The sequence below is a fragment of the Piliocolobus tephrosceles genome, chromosome 6 (assembly GCF_002776525.5).
Source record: "Piliocolobus tephrosceles isolate RC106 chromosome 6, ASM277652v3, whole genome shotgun sequence".
Classification (NCBI taxonomy): Eukaryota; Metazoa; Chordata; class Mammalia; order Primates; family Cercopithecidae; genus Piliocolobus; species Piliocolobus tephrosceles.
In genome coordinates, this window is record NC_045439.1 from 125,443,778 (window position 1) to 125,456,596 (window position 12,819).

General features: G+C 45.4%; 1 long non-coding RNA gene across 1 annotated transcript; it reads left to right on the top strand.

Moving 5' to 3' along the window:
* Window positions 1-4,057: 4,057 nt before the first annotated feature.
* On the top strand, window positions 4,058-9,374 carry LOC111554757. The gene is made up of 3 exons (XR_002735332.1): window positions 4,058-4,201; window positions 5,926-6,022; window positions 9,245-9,374. It is a non-coding gene; the product is annotated as an uncharacterized LOC111554757 (long non-coding RNA).
* Window positions 9,375-12,819: the final 3,445 nt, after the last annotated feature.

The following is a 12,819-nucleotide window of genomic DNA, read 5'->3' on the forward strand; positions in this document are numbered from 1 at the left end:
TCCAGCATCCTTAACTTTCTTGGTAGTGAGACAAAGAACTTAGGATGATACCTTTGGCAGCGAGAGATTGCTACATTGTGGTGCATTGGCAAGACTGTAACAGTGACAGAGAACCATCCTGCTGAAAGTAAAGCCTCCTCCCCGAGGACAGTCAACATCTAATAAATAGTAAGGGGATATAGAGGCTTAGTCCCTTTACCTTAATTCAGAACAATTCTAAAGGTCAATCTAGCTCTAAAGAAAGCTAGAATACCTATGGGATTGGCCAAGGCCTTTGTTGTGACTGCATCAATATTCTACCTCTCCTTCTGCCCGATCATGCTTCCTTCACTCCCTCTGCAGGTATTGCCCCAAGATTGCTCTGCAGTAAATTTTTTTTTTTTTTTTTTTTTTTGAGACAGAGTCTCGCTCTGTCACCCAGGCTGGAGTGCAGTGGCGTGACCTCGGCTCACTGCAAGGTCCGCCTCCTGGGTTCACGTCATTCTCCCTCCTGTCTCAGGCTGAGTAGCTGGGACTACAGGTGCCCGCCACCACTCCCGGCTAATTTTCTTGTATTTTTAGTAGAGACGGAGTTTCACCGTGATAGCCAGGACAGTCTCCATCTCCTGACTTGGTGATTCTCCCACCTCAGCCTCCCAAAGTGCTGGGATTACAGGCATGAGCCCTGTGCCAGTCCTGCAGTAAACATCTTAAATGTACATCTTAATCTCAGTGTTTATTGTCGTAGAGAATCTGCCCTATGACACAAGAGTATAAAGAGCAAACATAGAAGAGTTTTTATTGAAGGCAGTGTACATGTAAAAAGTTGTAAATCTTATAAATGTCCCCGAATACAGAATTTGTTTAAAGAATTATGATATATCTATAACATGAAATACTATAGAACCATTGAGAGTAATATAGATATATGTTGACTTGGAATATATAGGATGGTTTTTTGATTTTTTTCTTTTTTTTTGAGACAAGGTCTCATTCTGTCGCCCAGGCTGGAATGCAGTAGTTTGATCATGGCTCACTCCAGCTTCACTTTTTTGGGCTCAAGCCATCCTCCCACCTCAGCCTTCTGAGTATTTGGGACTAGAGGCATATACCATCACACCCAGCTAATTTAATTTAATTTTTTTTTTTTTTTTTTTTTTTTTTTTTAGTAGAGACAAAGTGTCACTGTACTGCGCACACTGGTCTTGAGTAGCTGGAACCACAGGTGCAAGCCACCATGCCCGGCTAATTTTTTAAATTTTTAGTAGGGACAAGGTCTCCCTGTGTTGGTCAGGCTGGTCTCGAACTCCTGGGCTCCAGCAATTCACTTGCTTCTGTATCCCAAAAATGTTGGGACCACAGATGCAAGCCACCATGACCGGCTAATTTTTTAAATTTTTAGTAGGGACGAGGTCTCCCTGTGTTGACCAGGCTGGTCTCAAACACCTGGGCTCCAGCAATCCACTTGCTTCAGTCTTCCAAAATGTTGGGATTACAGGCATGAGCCACCACACCCAGCCTAGGATATGCTTTTAAATAAACTTAAAAAAACTGAAATATACACACAGAAAAAACATAATTACATAGTTCAATAAGTTAACTCAAAGCAAACAGATCTGCGTTCACCATTATCCAGGTTAAGAAATTAGATATTACTAGGACCCCAGATGCATTTGAAGAGAAAAAGCAGAATCTGAAGCAGTGTTATAGTACTTCTTATTTTATAAAATCATACATGTAGACAAAAGTGTGGAGAATTACACTTTAAAATGTTAATAATATTGTTATAGGTGATGAAAATACAAGTAGTATATTTCCATTAGTTTAGCAGGAATTTAAACATTTTGGATATTCCATATCTAGGTCACTTGGTAACTTAGAGAAATATATACTGCAACTTCCTAATGAATATTTATTGACTGTTGACTTGTTGCCAAAATTCATTAACTAGCACCCTCTAATTCTGTATTATAAGCTCCATTACTAGATTTATCTGTAATTTTTGGGTCTCTGTTAATACTATATTCCTGAAGTTTTCTATTTAACTTAGTGAATTGATGATGGAACCACAGACAGACCAAAATTGTTTTTCCTACTATCGAAATCAACATATAATAAATTTGTACATTACATTACAGCACTTACTCTTTATGCTGCCTTAGCTTTACAATAAAAGCTTTAAATTCCTGTAAGTGTGAATACACTGTGGTATTTAGTTTTTTCATAGAAAGATAAAAGTTTGTGAATTTTATTTAGTGTGAACATATACAAAATCCATATTGGGGTAAAAATCCATTTTTTTTGCTGGTCTTTCACAGGAATTTAGGAGGATGGGGGAACGGGTATAGGTGAGAACTTTGTCTCTTTCTGTGTATCTGTGTTTCGGCACTAAGGTGTGGGGTTTGTTTTTTCGGTTAGACCAAAGGCAATTGGTGAATACACTCACAAAAGTAACTCTGGCTCTGAGAAGCATAAAAGTCTTAAGAAACTAGATTTCCTCTTAAGATCCAACCTTTCTTCTGTAGAGATATTGAGGGAAAGATCTTTAGAAGGCGATAACATTAAAAAATAGACAGGCCAGGTGCAGTGGCTTACTCCTGTAATCCCACACAGCAATTTGGGAGGCCAAGACAGGTGGATCACCTGAAGTCAGGAGTTCAAGACAATCCTGGCCAACATGATGAACCCTGTCTCTACCAAAAATACAAAAATTAGCTGGGCATGGTGGCAGGCATTCGTAATCCCAGCTACTTGGGAGGCTAAGGCAGGAAAATCTCTTGAACCTGAGAGGCAGAGGTTGCAGTGAGCTGAGATTGCGGCACTGCACTTCAGCCTGGGTGACAGCATGAGACTCCATCTCAAAAGAAAAACAACAATAACAACAACAAAAAAACAAACAAAACTCAATGTTTTAACTGGGAGTCATCTTAGAGATTGTCACTCTTTACTCTTTAGGAGACAATACTAAGACCCAGGGAGGTCACAAGACTTGCCTCAATCACCAAGTGACCTACTGACAAAGGCATCAAGACCCAGCTTGTGGAGGGGGCTGGGTTATGTGTGGGGCTTGTAGAAAACAAACCACACACCTTAGTGCAGAAACACAGATACCCACACTTTTCCTCACACGTGTATGGGCAAAGTAGGATACCCACTTCTGCTCACGTAAAACAACCATAGCTCTGCTGAGGTCTGTTTTTTAGCTCCTCTATGGGAGATATAAATAGCTAAAAGAAAAAGAAAGAAGAGGAAGTAGAGTGGAGTTTGGGGCGGAACCGGAAAGGCAGAGAGAGGTTAAAGATCTGCCTTTCTCCCTTTTTTGGGATGTCTCTCTTTCGTCTCTCTCTCCTTCTCTCTCTTTCTCTACCTAACTCTCTTTCTGGCTCTTTCTCTCTCTCTCTGTCTCTGTCTCTGTCTCTCTCTCTCTCTCACAAGGAGTTGCTCTCCTCTCTCTTTTCTTCTGTTTGGACCTCTGTGTGTGTGTGTTTCTCTCTCTCTCTCTCTCTCTCTCTCTCGCAAGAAGCTGCTCTCCTTTCTTCTGTTTGGACCTCTTTCTCTGTGTGTGTGTGTGTGTATGTCTGTCTGTCTCTATCTCTCTGTGTCTCAATCTCAAAAAAAAAAGGTTGGCTATTCTGGAGAAGTGAGAACTGTCAGGCCTCTGAGCCCAAGCTAAGCCATCATATCCCCTGTGACCTGCACGTATACATCCAGATGGCCTGAAGCAACTGAAGAGCCACAAAAGAAGTGAAAATAGCCTTAACTGATGACATTCCACCATTGTGATTTGTTTCTGCCCCACCCTAACTGATCAATGTTCTTTGTAATCTCCCCCACCCTTAAGAAGGTTCTTTGTAATTCTTCCCACCTTTGAGAATGTACTTTGTGAGATCCACCCCCTGCCCGGCAAACCATTGCTCCTAACTCTACTGCCTATCCCAAAACCTCTAAGAACTAGTGATAATCCCACCACCCTTTGCTGACTCTCTTTTTGGATGCAGCCCACCTGCACCCAGGTGAAATAAACAGCCTTGTTGCTCACACAGAGCCTGTTTGGTGGTCTCTTCACATGGATGCACGTGACATTTGGTGCCGAAGACCTGGGTCAGAGGGACTCCTTCAGACCAGTCCCCTGTCTTCACCCTCACTCTGTGAAGAGATCCACCTACGACCACGGGTCCTCAGACCAACCAGCCCAAGGAACATCTCACCAACTTCAAATCGGGTAAGCAGTCTTTTCATTCTCTTCTCCAACCTCACTTGCTACCCTTTGATTTCCCTCTCTCTCCACCCTTCAATCTCCCTGTCCTTCCAATTCCAGTTCTTTTTCCTCTCTAGTAGAGACAAAGGAGACACATTTTATCCGTGGACCCAAAACTTCGGCGCCGGTCACAGACCTGGGAAGACAGTCTTCCCTTGGTATTTAATCACTGTGGGGACGCCTGCCTGATTATTCACCCACACGCCATTGGTGTCTGATCACCGTGGGGATGCCTGCCTTGGTCATTCACCCACATTCCCTCGGTGGCAAGTCAATTGTGGGGATGCCTGCTTTGGCTGCTCACCCACATTGTAGCCCAGGGCTGCTCATCCCACCACCCCCTTCTCCATGTCTCTACCTTTCTCTTTAAACTTACCTCCTTCACTCTGGGCAACCTCCCACCCTCCATTCCCCCTTCTTCTCCCTTAGCCTGTGTTCTCAAGAACTTAAAACCTCTTTAACTCACACCTGACCTAAAACTTAAATTCCTTATTTTCTTCTGCAACACTGGCCCTAATACAAACTCAACAGTAGTTCCAAGTGGCCAGAGAATGGCACTTTTGATTTGTCTATACTAAAAGATCTAGATAATTTTTGTCAAAAAATGGGCAAATGGTGTGAGGTGCCTGACGTCCAGGCATTCTTTTACACATTGGTCCCTCCCTAGTCTCTGCTCCCAATGCGACTCAGCCCAAATCTTTCTTCTTTCTCTCCTGTCTGTTCCTTCAGTCTCCACCCCAATCTCTGAGTCCTTTGAATCCTCCTTTTCTATGGACCCATCTGACCTCTCCTCCCCAGGCTGCTGCTCACCAGCCAAGCCAAGCCAGGTCCCAATTCTTCCTCAGCCTCTGCTCCCCCACCCTATAATCCTTTTATCACCTCCCCTCCTCACACCTGGTCTGGCTTGCAGTTTCATTCCCTGACTAACCCTCCCCCACCTGCCCAACAATTTCCTCTTAAAAAGGTTGCTGGAGCTGAAGGCATAGCCAAGGTTAATGCTCCTTTTTCTTTATCCAACTTCTCCCAAATCAGTTAGCATTTGGGCTCTTTTTCATCAAATATAAAAACCCAGGCCAGTTCATGGCTCATTTGGCAACAACCCTTAGACGTTTTACTGTCCTAGACCCCAGAGGAAGGCTGTATCATTCTCAATATGCATTTTATCACCTAATCCATTCCCAACATTAGAAAAAGCTCCAAAAATTAAATTCCAGCCCTCAAACCCCACAACAGGACCTAATTAATCTCGCCTTCAAGGTGTACAATAATAGAGTAGAGGCAGCCAAGTAGCAACGTATTTCTGAGTTGCAATTACTTGCCTCCATTGTGAGAGAAACCCCAGCCACATCTCCAGCACATTCTGTCACTTTCCTGTTATAGAATGGCCTTTTAAAGCCTATAAACTCTCCTTACAATTCCCTCATTTTACCTGTTCAAAAACCAGAACTTTAAAACATCTGAACCAGAGTGGCCAGACATTCCTCCAGGACCACCTCCCCCAGGATCTTGCTTCAAGTGCTAGAAATCTGGCCACTGGGCCAAGGAATACCTGCAGCCCGGGATTCCTCCTAAGCTGTATCCCATGTATGTGGGACCCCACTGGAAACAGGACTGTCCAACTTGCCTGGCAGCCACTCCCAGAGCCCCTGAAACTCTGGCCTAAGGCTCTCTGACTGACTCCTTCCCAGATCTTCTTGGCTTAGCAGCTGAAGACTGACACTGCCCGATTGCCTCAGAAGCCTCCTGGACCTTCATGGATGCTCTGGGTAACTCTTACAGTGGAGGGTAAGTCTGTCCCCTTCTTAATCAATATGGAGGCCACCCACTCCACATTACTTTCTTTTCAAGGGCCTGTTTCCCTTGCCTCCATAACCATTGTGGATATTGACAGCCAGGTTACTAAACCTCTTGAAACTTCTCAACTCTGGTGCCAACTTGGACAACATTCTTTTATGCACTCCTTTTAAGTTATCCCCACCTGCCCAGCTCCCTTATCAGGTTGAGACATTTTAACTAAATTGTCTGTTTCCCTGACTATTCCTGGGCTACAGCCACACCTCATTGCTGCCTTTTCCCCAGTTCAAAGCCTCCTTTGCATCCTCCCCTTGTATCTCCCAACCTTAATCCACAAGTATGGGATACCTCTACTCCCTCCTTGGCAACTGATCATGCACTCCTTACCATCCCATTAAAACCTAATGACCTTATCCCACTTAACATCAATATCCCATCCCACAGCACGCTTTAAAAGGATTAAAGCCTGTTGTCACTTTCCTGTTACAGAATGGCCTTTTAAAGCCTATAAACTCTCCTTACAATTCCCTCATTTTACCTGTTCAAAAACCAGACAAGTCTTACAGGTTAGTTCAGGATCTGCGCCTTATCAACCAAATTGTCTTGCTTATCCACCCCATGGTGCCAAACCCACATACTCTCCTATCCTCAGTACCTCCCTCCACAATGCATTCTGTTCTAGGTAAACCTAGCTGACCCCATAAATCCTAAATCCTTTCTCCACTCCCCTTTCCATTCCTTAAAAAGCAGCCCTAAAATCTGCTCCCACACTAGCTCTCCCTAACTCACCCCAACTCTTCATTACACACAGCCAAAGTACAGGGTTGTGCAGTCAGAATTCTTACACAAGAACTGGGACCGTTCCCTGTAGCATTTCTGTCCAAACAACTTGATCTTACTGTTTTAGCATAGCCCTCATGTCTGCATGTGGTGGCTGCCATTTCTTTAAAACTTTTAGAGGCCCTCAAAAATCACAAACTATGCCCAACTCACTCTCTACAGTTCTCATAACTTCCAAAATCTATTTTCTTCCTCACACCTGACACATAATACTTTCTGCTCCCTGGCTCATTCAGCTGTACTCACTCTCTGTTGAGTCTCCCACAGTTACTATTGTTCCTGGCCCAGACTTCAATCTGGCCTCCCACATTATTTCTGATACCACACCTGACCCCCATGACTGTATCTCTCTGATACACCTGGCATTCACTCCATTTCCACATATTTCCTTCTTTCTTGTTCCTCACCCTGTTCATACCTGGTTTATTGATGGCAGTTCCACCAGGCCTAATTGCCACACAGGCTATTAGTCAGGCTATGCTGTAGTATCTTCCACATCTATCATTGAGGCTACTGCTCTGCCATCCTCCACTGCCTATCAGCAAGCCAAACTCATTGCCTTAACTTGAGCCCTCACTCTTGCAAAGGAATTATGTGTCAATATTTATACTGACTGTAAATATGCCTTCCATATCCTGCACCACCTTGCTGTTATATGGGCTGAAAGAGGTTTCCTCACTATGCAAGGGTCCTCCATCATTAATGTCTCTTTAATTAAAAAAAAAAAAAAAAAACTATTCTCAAGGCCACTTTACTTCCAAAGGAAGCTGGAGTCATACACTGCAAGGGCCACCAAAAGGCATCAGATCCCATCGCTCAAGGCAATGCTTATGCTGACAAGGTAGCTAAAGAAGCAGCTAGCATTCCAACTTCTGTCTCTCACAGCCAGTTTTTCTCCTTATTGGTCACTCCCACCTACTTTCCCACTGAAAGTTCCACCTATCAATCTCTTCCCACACAAGGCAAAGGATTCTTGGACCAAGGAAAATATCTCCTTCCAGCCTCAGAGGCCCATTCTATTCTATCGTCATTTCATAACCTCTTCCAAGTAGGTTACAAGCTGCTAGCCTGCCTCTTAGAACCTCTCATTTCCTTTCCATTATGGAAATCTATCCTCAAGGAAATCACTTCTCAGTGTTCCATCTGCTATTCTACTACTCCTCAGGGATTGTTTGGGCCCCCTCCCTTCCATACATATCAAGCTTGGGGATTTGCCCCCTCCCAGGACTCGCAAATTGACTTTACTCAAATGCCCTGAGTCAGGAAACTAAAAAACCACTTTCACTGGATGGGTAGAGGCCTTTCCCACAGGGCCTGAGAAGGCCATCGCAGTCATTTCTTCCCTTCTGTCAGACATAATTGCTCAGTTTGATATTCCTACCTCTATACAGTTTGATAATGGACTGGCCTTTATTAGTCAAATCACCCAAGCAGTTTCTCAGGCTCTTGATATTCAGTAGAACCTTCATACCCCTTACCGTCCTCAGTCTTCAGGAAAGGTAGAACAGACTGATGGTCTTTTAAAAACACACCTCACCAAGCTCAGCCTCCAACTTAACAAAAAGGACTCTGTCAAGAATAGAGCCCAAAAATTCACCAACCAAGCAAGTAATTACACTGAACCCTCTTGGACACTCTCTAATTGGATGTCCTGGGTCTTCCCAATTCTTAGTTCTTTAATACCTGCTTTTCTTCTTCTCTTATTCAGACCTTGTGTCTTTGGTTTCTCAATTCATACAAAACCACATCCAGGCCATCACCAATAATTCTATATGACAAATGCTCCTTCTAACAACCCCGCAATATCACCCCTGACCCCAAAATCTTTCTTCGGTTGAATCTATCCCACTGTAGGTTCCCACACTGCCCCTAATCCCACTCGAAGCAGCCCTGAGAAACATCGCACATTATCTCTCCATACCACCCCCCAAAATGTTCACCACCCCAACACTTCACCACTATTTTGTATTGTTTTTCTTATTAATATAAGAAGACAGGAATGTCAGGCCTCTGAGCCCAAGCTAAGCCATCATATCCCCTGTGACCTGCATGTATACATCCAGGTGGCCTGACTAACTGAAGATCCACAAAAGACTTGAAAGCAGCCTTAACTGATGACATTCCACCATTGTGATTTTTTTTCTGCCCCACCCTAACTGATCAATGTACTTTGTAATCTCCCCACCCTTAAGAAGGTTCTATGTAATCTCCCCCACCCTTCAGAAGGTTCTTTGTAATTCTCCCCACCCTTGAGAATGTACTTTGTGAGATCCACCCCCTGCCCACGAAACATAGCTCCTAACTCTACTGCCTAACCCAAAACCTATAAGAACTAATGATAATCCCACCACCCTTTACTGACTCCTTTTTCAGACTCAGCCCGCCTGCACTCAGGTGAAATAAACAGCCTTGTTGCTCACACAAAGCCTGTTGGTGGACTCTCTTCACATGGACGCGTGTGACAAGAACCATGTTCAGTGGGCAGGAACTCAGCCAGATTGGATTGGAGTGAAGGAAGCAGGTCAGACAATGGGTCAGAAGACTGAATTTAGTGACAGATAACAGGCTCCATTTAAGCAAATGTGAGTCTTTTCTCTAAATGGGTCACACTGGCCTCTCTTCACCTTGATAGGCCTGATAGGCTCCCCCATCCATGTGCTTTGTCCCTTGGCAATATGTTCTCCTATGGAAAAAGAGGCACTGTCATGCCATTGTGACAGTCCTCAAGATTAACAGAAGGGGGAGGCAGGAGACGGAAGATGTGATAGGAAACATTGTTTTTGTTTTTGAGATAGAGTCTCACTCTGTCACCCAGGCTGGAGTGCAGTGGCATGATCTCAGTTCACTGCAACCTCCACCCCCTGGGTTCAAGCAATTATCCTGCCTCAGCCTCCCTAGAAGCTTGGATTACAGACATGTGCTACCACAGCTGGCTAATTTTTGTATTTTTAGTAGAGACGGGGTTTCCTCATGTTGGCCAGGCTGGTCACGAACTCCTGACCTCAAGTGATCTGCCCACCTGGGCCTCCCAAAGTGCTGGGATTACAGGCATGCACCACTGCGCCCAACCAGAAACATTTCTAAGCAATTATTTTCCTCCAGACCTTGCTTCCTTGATGAAGCCAGCATGTGAGACCTCTTCAAAGAGAGGGAAGCTACTGCTTGGAGCAGCTGTCCTCCTAGAGGCCTTGTCCCCCTAAGAAGGCTTCCCCTCGTCCAATGTCGCTGTGGAATCAACAAATGCCCCCACAGACTGAAGAGTGGGAGGCCTGACCTGCTCACCCACACTCCAGCTGCCCCAGTGAAGGGCCCCTAATGAGACCTCAGTAGGAGTCCCCAATGCTGCAACTCCTCCGAAGGGGTCAGCAGCAAAGCCGTCTGTTTTCTCCCACCACAATTCCCAGCAGGAAGAGATGTGGGAAGACTCTAGGGGAAATCCAGACCTAGAAGAAGAGATCAGTTTCACCGTAAGTGCAGCCCTTTGGGTGCACATCCTGGAGGCAGTCTCCCCACTTGAACCATACCTGCCAGCATGGTATAGTGAGAATGCTACCACACACAGTGGGGAAGCCAGGGACTGAGGATGCTTTCCACCTCTGCTGCCAAGGTGCTGTCTGACCTTGGTCTGCCCTGGCCCTCAGTCTCCTCCTGTGTACAATAGGAGGAAGTTACTTGGTTGGAAGTACAATGGGAGGAAGTTACATTGCTTGGGTCTTTTTGTTCCTTGAGTTCAAAGGTAAATATCCGTATTTTCTTTCATGTGGGAGTCCTGGTCAAAAGTTCATACTATAACAACCTCAGCAATAAGCTCTTAGAGGGACTGGGCAGGTGGGCTGTCCCTTAGGGAAGGAATGGGAGGCACTGGTGCCTGCTCTAGAGGGGAATGGTGGTGTTGGTGGCTTGAGTCAGGGATAGGAAAAGTTCTCGGACAATGGATGAAGTCAAGAGATCACTGAACAACCCAGGCTGAAAGGGAATCAGGTCTTCTGTAATCAGGAACCACAGTCAACGAAGTCTCTATCTTTCTTTAGACACCCTGGCAACATCTGATTTCCATTTTATAAGACCAGGGCTGGTCTGTGGGGGTGGGAAGGGACATAAGGAGAGTGAGGAAAACTGATAGTGTCAGGAGGCTGGGATGGTGGCGCCAGGGGAGGTGGAGGCCCCCTGTGTGTTCTGGAGACCAGACAGTTGACTGCATCTGGTGGGCTCACAGGCCAGTCAGGGCTACTGTCTGGGAAAGTAGAAACTGTGCCTGCTGCGCCTCAGTCAAGGGCTCAAGCATCAGAACCTCTTTCTATCCCAGTTCATGCTGTGGGGTGGAGGTGGGGGTGGGAGTGGGAGTGGGAGCCTAATGGACAGAGAGGTGGAGAGTCTTATAAAAGGGGAATAAACACAAGAATGACAGCCAGCACAGCCATGGTTGCATTCTCCACTTCAGTAGTTGGTTTGTTACATGAAGCAAAATTTTGCAATGTGGACAGGAGACACAAATTAGGAAAAAAATGCGTAATGTTTCACTGGGGAGGAGGTGTCTCAGTTGAGGCCTATAAATGCTTAGTTTTGGATTGGGCTTGAGGGGCTATACTGTCTCCTAAGAGACTCTTTTGCCCATAGGATCATAAAATCTCCCAAGTTCCTGCAATTCAAATTGACCTTTGCTGCAGTCAGCAAAACGGTGTAGATTGGGATGGAGGCAGATGTGTTACTTGAGAGAACATGGGAGAGGTGGGTCTTCCCATATCTGTTTCTAAGATATAGCTCTAATCTTCTAGGGCTGCCTTTGACTTTAGGAGGATTTCAGGGATTAATTTCCAGGCACTCTGTGAAAAGGACAAAAATGTACTTCCCTTCATATTCCCACCAAAGCCTGGGAGCAGGCCAGTTACTGGTGTGGTTTCCTGACGTGACTGTGGTCTAGGGAGACTGCTTTGAACTCTCAAGTTTGTTCTCCCTTCAAAAATTCAAACTTGGGACCTGGATAGCCCAGCCATGTTCAGTGACAGAGAAGATGGCATTTTGGGAAAAGTACTAAGGAATCTGATGTCTTCACTGCAGAGTCACTTTCTAAGAAGGACAGACTGGGGCTCCCAAGGACTTGAAGTAGGCCAGTTGCACTCATACCTTCTGGAGCCCATCACACTCCATCTCCTTGTTTCTCACCTTCCTGCAATTGGATGTTTCCCCCCTCACACCATTCCTTTACACTCAGGCTTATCACAAGTTTCTGCGGAGAGATTTTGGGGAGCCAGGAGATGCTCCTCCCAAGAAAATGATTCAGCTATATCCACCCTCATTGAGTGGAGTCCTTTTAAATAGTAACCATATATATATGTTTTTTTTAAAGACAGAGTGTCACTCTGTTGCCCAGGTTGGAGTGCAGTGGTGTGATCTCGGCTCACTGCAACCTCCGCCTCCCGGGTTCAAGCGATTCTCCTGCCTCAGCCTCCTGAGTAGCTGGGATTACAGGCGTGCACCAATATGCCTGGCTAATTTTTGTATTTTTGGTAGAAACAGGGTTTCACCAAGTTGGCCAGGCTGGTCTTGAGCTCCTGACCTCATGATCTGCCCACTTCAGCCTCCCAAAGTGCTGGGATTACAGGCGTGAGCCACCACACCCAGCCCTGACAGGGTTCTAAATGATTCTGGATTCTTAAGAAAAGAGAGATGGACAGACAGTTTCTGTATAGATGTGTAGAAGAAGCGAGACAGGGAAGGAGTTTAGGAAGGAGAGGCTGAGACCTGAAGACGAAGCACAGCTTTTCTGAAGCTGCATTTCTGCCCCTCACATGCCTTCCTGCCCCTCACATGCCTTCCTGCCCCTCACATGCCTTCCTGCCCCTCACATGCCTTCAAACGCCCTCAGACTCAGACATACTTCCTCAGACACGACTGAGAATCAACTTTTAAATGTATCCGTCCCAAATTCTTTAATGTCTGAGGCCACT